Raw genomic sequence first — 12,835 nt, 5'->3', positions numbered from 1 at the left:
CTCGGACTTTTCTCATTTATCCAATTAGTCCATTTCCCCACTCCTCTGGAAATCCCTAAGGTGTGGGTCTATTTCAAGAGATCAAAGCCAGTGGCTGTAATAACAGATAAGACAGAACTGGAGATTCAGCGGATTCTAAGGCTGTGGTGTGTAACAATCAGAACACATTGGGCAGATAGTGCCAGTCCATTTCGAGTATCGATTCAATGCACTTTGTCACTCTAATGATGTTATCTCATTAAAAGAGATAAATGCCCCGCTGTTCTTCTAAGAGCATCTGCTGCGTCTCTCTCTTTCCCTCCTTTCCCTTTCTCCTCTCTCTTTTAGCAGCACAGCTCTCAGCACCAGCACATTAAAAATCACATTGAAACCCAACAGCAAGATTTGCCACAGGACTGTTTACCAAGGCTTCTTTTTAATTGCTTTTTTCTCCTCTTCATTTCTTCCAGCTCCTCCCCACCCCCAATAGACATGCACAGAAATAAGAAATATAAAGAGGCATAGTCATAACAGGAAGGATTTATTGATTGTCTATTATGTGAGCCTCCTCTGTGTCAGCATTTAACTTACTCCTCCCACATCTTGTGAGATAGATAGAAAACCCTTGGTTCATCAATGAAGAAATGGGCTTTGGTGTTGGGTAACTTGACCAAGATGACATGGGCAATAAGAGCCTAAGCCACAACTGGAACAAGGGTTGATCCAATCCAACTATCTTTTAAAAATCTCCATTTTCATTCATGGAGCAAGTAAGTAAATATGATTGCAACTTAATTAGCACAGGTGAAAAACTATAAAAGAAGGGGGCAATTATTCTCCAGTCTACTAATACCAGGAACACAATGCCATAGGCATCGCAATAGTTTTGTTTCAAGAGATTTCTTATTAAATAAAAAAGGTAGCAATTTTCCATAATGAATGTTTTATACATTATCCCTTTGTGTATCAGGCCTCTAAAGTACACATTATTAAAGTCTATTAAAGTCTGTATTTAGCAGCATTACTAATGTGCCTTTAGGGAAATTATTACAATGAAACAGCATCAGTCTTTCACAAAATTTCAATTGTTTAATATTCCGTTTTTCTTTATCTGCAATACACATATCTATTTTTAGCTACAATCAGACTTCAAAATGCTACAATCCCATCTACAACTGTCACAACAAATTGTTTATGGGTTGGATTTCTAATATAACACAAGGCACATATATTGCTAATTTTACCCAGTGTTTCTTTTTTTTTCATAACTCATTGCAGTTTTCCTACTGTTGTAATTACAGGTACTACTTGATCACTAAGACATATGATGACACTTTACCTCTCAGGCTAGAACTGGGTCTCTTAATTAATCGCTTGTATTTCTATTTAATTGAATCTAGCCTCTCAAGATAATGTTAGCATATTAAAGTCTGAGGGTAAGAAGTTCTAAAACTACTGCATAAAAAAAAGAAAAGAAACAAGCCGGAAACATAGATAAGCTGTGATTAACCAAACCTAAATGTTTTCATTTAAATATAAATATTGTCATTTACGTGAGACCAGAAATATGTCATATATCAGATGTGTGTATGTGTATAATTTACTGAAGAATTTTTACAAATTATTTAATTTTATATATCCTAAATAGGCACTGCTCTTCTTCTATCTGGTGTGGTACAAATCATATGGTAGGAGATTTCATTTTTTTGCCAGTCTTAGGGCATGGATCAGGGCCTGAGCACGGTCCTTGGGCTTTCTCAAGGTTAGAGCTCTATCACTTGAGCCACAGCATCACTTCTGGCTTTTTCTATGTTTGTGGTACTGTGGAATCAAATCTGGGTCTGCGAGCATATTAGTCAAGCACCCTATCACTAGGCCAAACTCCTGGCCCTGGTAGGAGATTTTTGAAAACCAATTCAATGATGTACATACACTCAAGGCATAGAGTTCAACCCAAATATCATACAAAAAGTTTAAAAACTTGCATATATTTTATGGAGATAAAAGATAACAGGAAGAATATAAGCAAACAGTTCTGCTTTGTAAGGTCTCTATATCATCAACAGTGAGAGGAAAATGCCAATCTAGACTACTAGGAATTCTAATAAACTGAATTCGAAACTATATGGTTATACGTTTCTTTTCATACACAAGGATCTCACTGGGGTACATTTTGCAAAATCAGGCCAACTGGTCCACTGTTCATATTCTAGAGGTTGAGAAGCCATAGATTAACTGAACAACTAAATAATCATGTTTCCAATAACCAATTAACTAATAAATAAGATGTAACTTAATTGTAGCCATTAAGGTCTACTAATAATAGGAGAAAGGAAGGGTTGAGGGCCAGAGGAAAGAAGACAGAAGTATTCCTCTGTTTGGTTCACAAAGGCCACAATCTGGATTCTGGTACAGACACCAGTAGCCACCAGTCTCAACGAAGTCTCAGCAGATGTCAAGTGCTGCAATTAAGTGGACTTACTTCAACATGAGGATACAGACGAACAACCTATCAGTTCATTTAATATCCAATTACAGCTCCACATCCAGGCTGGTACAGAGCAATTCATCAGCATGGGAGCAGGAGAGCAAAGCAGTTTCAATCAAGAAAATCTTAGGCACTCTTCTTTCATTCCTCACAAAATATGAGCACACCAGACTCCCAAATCAACCATCCTAAATGTGCATGAATGTGCTATGAGAAAGAATAAAGTGGGGTGGAGTGTGCTCCCTTCCCTTTAAGAGAGACTTGTTTGATGGTCAGCAGCTGAGACTACATAACACGGTTTAAGGCCCCTCAGACTTGCAGTTATAGTATCATCATCCCACACCATATTTCCTCTGTTCTGAGGTTCTTATGGCTTTAAACAAACCCATAGCTCATCTTTTCTACTCTGAAGCCTTCATTACTATGTGTTCGAATTCTCCATCTTTTCTAACAGGTTGAAGAGTTGCTAGGTCAAACCATAGGATTGCATCACTCAGGACTTTGCCAGGCTCCCACTATTAGACATCTGATGCCAAATTCTCTGTACAGAATTGTTTGGGTTTTTGACATCCGCTTGAATCGCTTCTCAGCAAAGGAACAACGCTGCTCAATCTTGCATGACCTTTGAGGTTTGGTGGTGAGCATGCATCCAAGGAGAGAAATGTTTTTCTCTTTAAGCAGATAAGAGAAGACTTGAGACTGAAACAGAAGTGCTAAGGTTGCTTCCATAGTTGGAATTACTATATGAAGAGCTAATTCAACAAAACTTAGGGCAATTCTGTAAAATAAGATATATGTATATATATATATATATATGTATGTGTATAGTTACATGATTATATGCAAGTTAATATTATCTAAACATATTCAGCTAATTATTTTAAACTTGTCTTCTCCCTTCTTCATGTCACACCAACCATCTATGAGATCACGTGGTCAGGTGTTATTTTACATTTGTATTCCTTTACCTCTCAGAGAAGGTATTTATATTCCAATTATCTTCCTAGAACTTGACTATATTTCCCAGTGTGATGCACATGGAAAAAAGCATCTAGAGGTCTAACATCACCATTTCCATTCACACTGCATCCAAGAAAACTGGATTTACCTACCATACAGGTGCTACACTGGCCTGGTATCACCAGTGTTCCTCATAGCTTCTCAGACACTATCAAAATGAAGCTTTCAAGAAGATTAAGGACAATTATTTCTAGGGTGTAGGAAGTAAAAGAAGAAAATACCTCAATGCTCAAGATTCTTGTTAGTATAAATTTTTGAGGTGCTGAGAAATGAACCCAGCACTTTAAGCATGCTACTAAGTACCCCACAGGTGAAGCTGTCAACCACTCATTATAGTACATTTTGTCATACTTAGGACATGTGCATTGACCATCTCAATTACTGGTTCTCAAACTTTGTGTGTTAGGAGGCCTTTATAGGCTTACAAATCATATAAGCTCCTGAAGAACTTTGGTTTATGGGAATTAATTATACCAGTGTATATAATGTTAGAGATCAAAACTATAAAATATGGAAAATATGTAAACATGAACTATATCAGGAGTGATAACACTGTATGCCATGAAAACCACCTGAAATCCTGGTGTGTGTGTGTGTGTGTGTGTGTGTGTGTGTGTGTGTGTGTGTGTGTGTGTGTGTGTGTGTGTGTGTGTGTGTGTGTGTGTGTTATGTGAAAGAGAGAGACAGAGACAGAAAGAAAAGGAAGCCAAAGAATCTTATCCTCTCTATAGCTTATCATCAAATAGCTTTGAGCTTGCAGGTAGACCTCTGGGAAGAGTCTCAGAGCCTTACTTTCCAAGAGTTCCCAAACCACAGTTTGAGAAAAACTGATCTAGTTCAATCTTGTGTACACCAGCAACATCCTTGAAGAGGTACATGAAGAAATAAATGACAATATTGAGTAAGAGAACATAATACCCACTTAAAGAAATTGAGGCACTGAACCAGAGAACAGCATCTCTTTCAAGAGCATTCATCTACTTCTATGGACCCCAAACCATCAATACATTAAGAGGCTTCTTTCTGGAAATAGGCCAAAGAGAACAACTGTGAAAAATGAATCTTTGTTTCAACAATCTCTCTCGTTTCCTATCAACCCACTAAACATCTTCCTGCAGCTGTACTTCAAATGCAAAAGAGCTAACATAGTATTTATTTTAATGTTTGTTTGTCTGCTTATTAATAAAACAGGTGAATAATTATTATAGGAAAGGTGAAAATACTGAAAAGCTTTTTTTTTTGTTTTTAAAAAAAGCAGATTACATATCTTCTGAGAAAACCATGAATAACATTCTGGCCAGTATTTTTCAGTCTATTCATTCTGCATAGTAGAAATTCATATGTTACTGATAATTTAGTGCCTTTAACTTAAAAATGCTATTAGTGTTAAAAAATGCACACTACTAAAGAAAATTTAGATCATATATGCAAAATGAACATTTTGGTGTGAATCTACTATCCTTTGTGTACATGCATGTGCTTTTCTAAAAAAGAAAGAAACAAAGAGAAAGGAAGGAAGAAGGAAGAAGGAAGGAAAGAAAGGAAGGAAGGAAGGAAGGAAGGAAGGAAGGAAGAAAGGAAGGAAGAAAGGAAGGAAGGAACAAACGAACAAATGAACTACAATACTGTGTGTGACTTGCATTCTCCTTAATTTACTTAAACATCTTTTTATATCATCAAGTATTCCTTTGGGCTTCCCTGAAGCTTTGCACTGCATGGCTGCCCCATGGTTATTAGTTTACAAAAATTACTATTAAGCAATATTGTGATGAGCATCTTAGGATGGCAATAGTTTTGAGTTTATGCTCTAGAAATAAAATTTCTGGGTCAAAAGGTACACCCATTAAGTTTTGATATACAGTAACTTCCCTCAAACTGTGTGTATGAGTTATTGATAATCCAAATTCCTACTTCCAGTTAGTAATTTTATATATCCTTATCAATGGCATAGGTGGAAAATACCATTTCTTTATCTTAATTTGCATTTCTTTGATTACTGTGGAGGTTGAATATTTCTTGGGTTTTATTAATCACATTTTTTCCATTATGGATCTTATCTTTCGGTTCACTGCCCATTTTCTATTAAAACAATCTTTAAAAAAATACTCTATCTGCAGTACCTACTAAATTAGCAAAATTAAAGCTCTTACCATATCAGATGTATCAGCTTGTCTTCTGGAATAGTTCAGAATGTCTGCTTGTGTTTTATGATAGGGTCCAATGTTGGCAAGGCTCTCACACAATTTATGAATCTTTTACTTCAGCTTCCCAGAAGCTGGGACTACAGGCATGCTATACCACCATATCTAGCTCAGAATATCTTTTGATAGAAAGGAATTTTAAACATTTTTTATAGTTTCCACTACTAGACTTTAATAAGGCCTTCCTGTACTCCAAGGTCCTTTAGTGTTAACATATTTTCTTCTAGGCTTTAGTTTGCCCTTGTGAGATGAAGCTATGGACCTGTTTTCCATAGGGATCATCCCTGGTTGATCACAAGCAAATCCTGCCAATATCTGCCAGCATCATCATCAGTGGTACTTCACAGGATAAAGAGGGACCCTAAACTGCCACTATCCTCTCTTCTGATACGGAATTGAAACATCCCTTCAGCTAGCTGGGGTTCAAGAATGAAGAAGAGAGTTATAGCACATGGCCAATGACTGGAACACACACAGTTCTCCAGCTTTCTAGGAATAAATCCACTTGGGATGCCAATCACACCCACAGCAAGACTTCTAATGTTCTAACTCACATACCTCATCAATGAGATGACTTTCTTTTTGTGCCGAGAAGCAAGTTTCCTATCCAGAGAATGAGCTATTCTTTGTCTTGTGCCAAGAAAGCCTAAGAAAAATGCTGACCTTTGGAGGTGACACATCAATCTTAATCACTACTTTCAATTAAAATAACATAAAATCAAGGGCTTACTGAGCCAACACAGGCAGAACCTGAGTTCTTTCTATTCAAGACACACCTACTGAGACTCTTGAAATTTCTTGAGAGTCTGGTTCTGAGGTGTGTATCAAGAGCACAGCCCCAACAGCTCATGTAGAGTTGCCCTGGAGAAACTCTGGGCTGGGCTGACACAGAACATGCTGATCAGAGGTTTCCCAAGAGCCTTACTTTCTAGTACTTCCAACCTGAAATAACAGAAACTAAGATTTACAAGGGTAGTTCTCCTCTTCTGTTGTCTGTAGTAACTATGGGGAAGCACAGAATGTTCAAAGCTGAATTCTCAGACTCCTTGAAGGTAAGTATTTAAGCCAGGGTAAGGAAGAGAAGGTCATGGGGAAGGAGGTTTCAACACAAAGCTTCCTTCTCTTTAAGCCAAATGCAAACCTTACAAAGACAGTTGTTGTTTTATTTTTCCTGATTTCTTCAGATGGGGCAAAGAAGATAACAGCCTCCCACAGTTTCAATCTGAGGAAGGAGTTGTTCACAGAGGTCCATTCCAGCATCCTGCAAACCCTCAAGGGATCTTAGGCCTTCCCATCTTTGAAAAGGCTGAACAAATGGTCTGAGGGTATACAGAGAGAGACCTCAATAAGTTAAATTTGTTTTCTGAAGTCTAGGCATTCCATATACCTTTGCAATACCAAATCACCCAAGAGGCCTACCCAACCATACTGGAACAGATAGATAAAAACATCTATGCTTGCAACTCTTTCAGAACTCCTCATTTCTTCGTAGGGATCACACAGCTACCAAATTTATGGATACTTGCAGCAGGAGAAGCAACCTCTTTGTCTCTTTGTGCTTTCAGCAGCTCACAGGAACTGGCTTTTCCCTTGGTCTCTGAGCCATCATCCTCTAATGCAGTAGTTCTCAACTGATATGGTTTTGTTTTTTTTTTTTTTTTGTGAAGGGACACTAGGTGGTATCCAGGAGACATTTTGGTTTGTTAATGACTGAATGAAGATAAAGGAATACTACTAAAAATCCTATGCTGCAGTACACTGTCATTCACTTTAAAGAATTACCTAGTTCAAATGTTAAGTATCACAGCTGAGAAACCCTGTTCTAGTCAATCCAAACTCTTCCTTATTTTCTAAACATACTAAACTTTCTCAGATGCTTCTGTGACTAAGAATAAATTGTTTCCTTTATCTGGAGTGCTTTCTCAGCCCACCTTTTACTATCCAGGGCTCAACTTAAAATCCCACCTCTTCTATCTTACCCTTCCTAAATCCTATAGTTGAGACATATCTCATTAGAACACTAGTCATGTTGACCCAAACTAGTTCATCACCTTCAAAAACTTTGATCCAACACTTATTCATCCTTTATCACCAGAGTGCCCATCTGGCTATCAATCAATGTTCACCAAATCAGTCAGCGAATGAATGGAAATGTTGTAGATACTCCTTAGAGCAGCTAGGTCTGAGGAACCAGAATATTCCAATATCAAGGGCAACAAACATTTATCAAATGCATGAAATGTGGATCAGTACTATGTTAACACCTTTCATCCTTACAACAACCCTGCCAGGCAGGTACTGCTATTATTAGCATTTTATAAATTGGGAAAATGGAGGTCCCATGAAGTTAAGCTATTTGTCTAGGTTTCTGAATCTAACATCTGGCAGAGATGATATTTAATCTCAGGAAATCTGGCCCTAGAGTTTCAATCTTCTAATAGTCATACCAAGGGAGTTATAATAACCATCAATCTTTCAGCCACTAAAGGCCTCTGGAAAATACAAATGATATCTCCAGGAGTTATAGGACTATGGAAACACTGATCCCCACCCATGAACCTTTGAAACACTGTTCACAGGCAACATACAACAATACTATATCACCTTTTGAGTGCTTCTGGCATGTGAAACAAACTACTTGCACCATGGAAAGAAAGATATAGGTGCTGAGGTAGATCATGGTACCACATGAAAACAATCCAAATACTTCTTCAAAATGTTTCTTACCTTGTTCATGCTGCAGAGATGAGAGCAAGAGATCAGGCATATCACAATGGGAGGGAGCTCTTGAAGAGTTTCCTTATTCCTGGAGGCCTCAGTTCCCGAAGCAGACAGCTGCATTAGGAACACAAACAAGAACCCATAAGCCTGAACTCAGGAAGGCACTAAACTACGCTGATGCAGCAATCCAAGATGGTGGCCATACATGACTCTTGAGCCCTTATTTGCACTACAGGGCAACAGAGGAGGTCCCTGAGATCTGGCAAATGATGGTGCTGTTTACATGTTAGTTTCTTGCCATTTTGTAAAGTGGTCAAAGATCAAATGAAAAAATATTACTCAGGGCTAAATTAGTAACTACATATAACTCTAATTAAATATAAAGTCAATGACTTTAGTGGCTATCCTATGGAACAATACATGTCCAGATAGTTAAAATAAGAATCTTGAAGCCTACTGCTGGTCACTGGGCATGCCAGCAGACAAGAAAAGTCTAGATATGTATGCTTAAGTGTGATTGCACATTTGCAGGGACAAAAACACTATGATTTAGTAACTATTTACAAAAGGCAAAGAGGCTAATGACTTAGTTTCTAGTTCAAGATTTGACTTATTTTTTAAAGAAAAAAGAAACTAGAATGTGAACAGCTCCACTGTGTACCCAACCTCAGTACCTTGCCCTATTAGTGTCTATGGTCACAAAGGAATAGACAAGTGCTGGAGCCTGATGGTGTTACTGCATGAGATTCACACCTAGACCATTACAAGGGGATCTTTGGGCAGTAGTGTAAGACCAGGGAACTCAAGAATTCAGTTTTCTATGGGCCAAATAATCCAGTTCTACCAACAAAAGAATAAAAATATATGTTTTTTAATGGTACTACTGGTGTTGTTTTGTTTGTTTGTTCCTAAACAGGGCTTTTGATCTACTTGAACTGTATTTTTGAGAAAAAGTTTATGGTATGGGTTTCAAGGTTCTTAATTCGACAAATAAGAAAATGAAAAAGAAAATACTTTCCAACCATTTAAATACATTTTAGCCTTTTTATTTGAAAGATGACTAGCATTCGTTTTTATACACAAGTCAGTAAGTAGGGAAAGATGATTGCAAATCTCTGAAGGCACAGATTCAAAAAAATAAACCCCTGTCACATTCATTCACAGCAAGGAGATATTTTAATGATAATGTCCACTGCAGAGAGCTCCTGAATTCTGACTGCAGCATGAATGCAGCAAACATCTCCCTATGTAGACCATGACTGGACAATCATGGCTTCACATTCATGAGAGCTCACTAAGTCAACTTAAAAGTAACTGAAACAACAGTGTATGTAACTTTTAGTCTTTGAATTTCCAGACACAGAATTTTGGAATATGGAAGTAGAATTCTATACATGTTTCCAAAGATAGCTACAGAGATAGATCCCTTCAAAAACTGTATCCTAACACTGAACTTTTAGAAAGTTCATCTCAATCCCTTAAGATGCCTAACATCACAAATGGTCATGCTGGTATCAATGCAGGAAGGAGTACACAAGTTACATGCAGACACAGACTCTTCAACACAATTGCCCTGAGGAACTCCACCCACTTCAACCATGCCACAGACCTACTCCCTCAGAACTAGGGAAGGCAACATGCTCTAATAGTTATGGATCTCTCCCTGTTTCCTACTCCAAGCGTCCTTATGTCATTTTCAGAATAAAACTCCTTTTAAGGGTAATATTAGTCACATAGAAATATTAATATTATGAATTTTTCTTTAATATTATTAATTTTTCTTTATTCTCATTCACAAGGTCTAGAATGATAGAGACTTTTAATGTGGGATCTTAAAACAATGCTGGACCAGGATATGGCTCAAGTACCTGCCTAACAAGCACAAAGCACTGAGTTCAAACCCTGGTACCGAAAGAACAAAAGCCAGGATATGGAAAAAAGAGAGTTATCTCTGTGGTTGTTGTTTTTAAGACACTATGTGAAGTTATTTCTTCTTGTTTCCTTTTTTCCCCTGTAGTTACTGTATTTGACTTCGGTATCTGGTATATTGTATATACATTTATTTGTTTAGTTAAATTAGGGAAGCCAAGGGGAGAAACAAGATGATGAGACAAAGGACAAAGGGTGAACTAATGTAACAGCAGTTGCTCACAAGACAATATGGTAGAAATGAACTTGACAACCTAGGAGGGGTGGAGGGAGGGAATGTGGTAGAAAAATATGAAAAGGGATAACAGTGTTCAAGAAGAAATGTACTACCTTATACAGGTAATTGTAACCCCCCTGTACATCACCCTGACAAAAAAAGAAAGACAAAAGGAAGGAAGGAAGGAAGGAAGGAAGGAAGGAAGGAAGGAAGGAAGGAAGGAAGGAAGGACAGAAGGAAGGAAGGACGGAAGGAAGGAAGGAAGGAAGGAAGGAAGGAAGGAAGGAAGTAAGTAAGTATGGGAGGGAGGAAGGGGGGTGAAAGATAAGAGAGAGAGAAGATAATGCTGATAATTAATGCAGATTGACTATAGGTTTTTTGTAATATCTTTTAAAAATATTAAGAATATCAGAATGAATACTTTTAAAATAATATTAAGGTGGCTTGGAGTGTGCCTAGCATGCATGAAGCCCTAGGCTCGAATCCTTGGTACCAAATACACAGAAAAAGCAGGAAGTAGTGCTGTGGCTCAAGGGATAGAGAGTTAGCCTTGAGAAAGCTCAAGAACAGTGCTCAAGCCTTGAGTTTAAACCCCAGGACTGGCAAAAAATTAAGAATATATTTAGCTATATAGTACTTAATTATATTAACAATGCACTTATAGAATTTTAAGACTTGTATGGTAGCATGTGTCTATAATCTCAGCTACTCAGAGATCAATCAGAAGAACTACACTTAGAGGCCAGGCAAAATGTAATGAGCTCTCATCCTAGTTCAGAAGTTGGATGTGATAGAATACATCTGTAACCCCATCTCTACAAAGGTACTATCAGTAGGAAGATTACACTCTGAGGCTGGCTGCAGGCAAAAGTGTGAGGTCAAATTTGAAAAATAACATAAAAGCAAGAAGGTACTTGAGATATAGCTCAAGTGGTGGGAGACAGCAATTGAGAAGCTCTAAGTTCAAACCCAACCTCAAACCTTCTACATTTATGCTCTCATTTAGCAATGATGTTGATCTAAGTGATTGTTTTCCTAATTATATCTAGGGAAGTAAAGATGTTACTGTAATAAGCTGTAGACCTGATTTGGAAATGACTTCATTTCAAGAAACTATTTAAGTAAAGAATGGATAAGGCCACAAATGAAATCAACTCAACTTTCCACTACCACCACCAAACACACACACACACACACACACACACACACACACACACACACACACACACACACCCCTTTGAAAGACTACAGAAACAGAAAACTACTCACAGAAAAGATGATGGCTTACTTCTGGACATCAATGAAAAAGATGAGCCTTATTCTACACCAAGTATTTTCCATCTCCTTTGGACTAGAAAGATGGCAACAGTTTCATTTATGAAGCATACAGAATAATCTACAGCTCCTAATGCCAGACTGCAACCAGGCACTGAGAGCTCGCATCTACATTCCTAGGTGTTCAGGAGGCTAATATCTGAGGATTGTGGGAGCCAGCCTAGGCAGAAAAGATCTATGAGACTCATATCTCCAATTAACCATCAAAAAGCCACAAATGGAACTATGGGAGAATTGCTCAAGTGGTAAAACACTAGCCTTGAGCAAAAAACCTGAGGGAGAGCACCTCAAACTCTGAGGTCTGGTGTGTGCATACCTCACCAATAAAAACAGAATACAACATCTTAAATACAAAACATAAAGAAAGAATCTTGAGTTTCCCTGATAGAATTAAAGGTGCTTTTCTTACAATCTATTTTGCAGTGTTTCTTTTTAATGTATTAAGAAGTTGGAATCTTCTTGTACTAGACAAAAAAGAAATCCATGTACAAAGGGTACCTTAGGAAACCAATTCTATAAGCCAGTGTGCGGCTTCTACCCAGGTGATTTTAAATGAGTTGATCCAATGCACAACAAAGCCTGGGGTCAAGCATTAAAGGTCATCATATAAAAGGTCAAGGAAATGTAATTCATCATCTTAGTTGAACTGGAGTGTGGAGAAGCAGACAGGTGGAGATAGGTTAAATATAAGAACTGGACAGAAGGACTGCGGGCATAGCTCAGTATTACCTGCCTAGCATGCATGAGGCCCTGGGTCTAGTTCTCAGAATCAAGATGAAAAAAAAGGAAAAGAAAACAGAAATGGAAGAAAGGAGAATGGAAAGAAAGAGGAAGGGAAAAGGGGGAAGAAAGGGAGGAAATTATGGAGACAAGATCAGGAGAGCAAATAAAGACACCAAAGGAGTTTGGTGATCTGGCCAAGTATCCCTCACCAGTCAGGTCCTT

The 12,835-nt window shown here is 37.9% G+C and overlaps 1 protein-coding gene across 2 annotated transcripts in view; it reads right to left on the bottom strand.

Annotated features, from left to right (window-relative positions):
* The window catches only part of Bach2 (BACH transcriptional regulator 2), a 362,229-nt gene that overhangs the window by 265,912 nt on the left and 83,482 nt on the right, over positions 1–12,835 (bottom strand). For both annotated transcript variants that reach the window (XM_090338427.1, XM_090338425.1), the window contains exon 2: positions 8,416–8,523. The gene's annotated coding sequence lies outside the window, so the exon portion shown is untranslated. The remainder of the gene's footprint in view (positions 1–8,415; positions 8,524–12,835) is intronic.

Source organism: Megascapheus bottae, chromosome 8 (assembly GCF_031878675.1).
Source record: "Megascapheus bottae isolate mThoBot1 chromosome 8, mThoBot2.hap1, whole genome shotgun sequence".
In the NCBI taxonomy this organism is placed as follows: Eukaryota; Metazoa; Chordata; class Mammalia; order Rodentia; family Geomyidae; genus Megascapheus; species Megascapheus bottae.
This window is presented reverse-complemented; position numbering and strand designations above follow the sequence as displayed.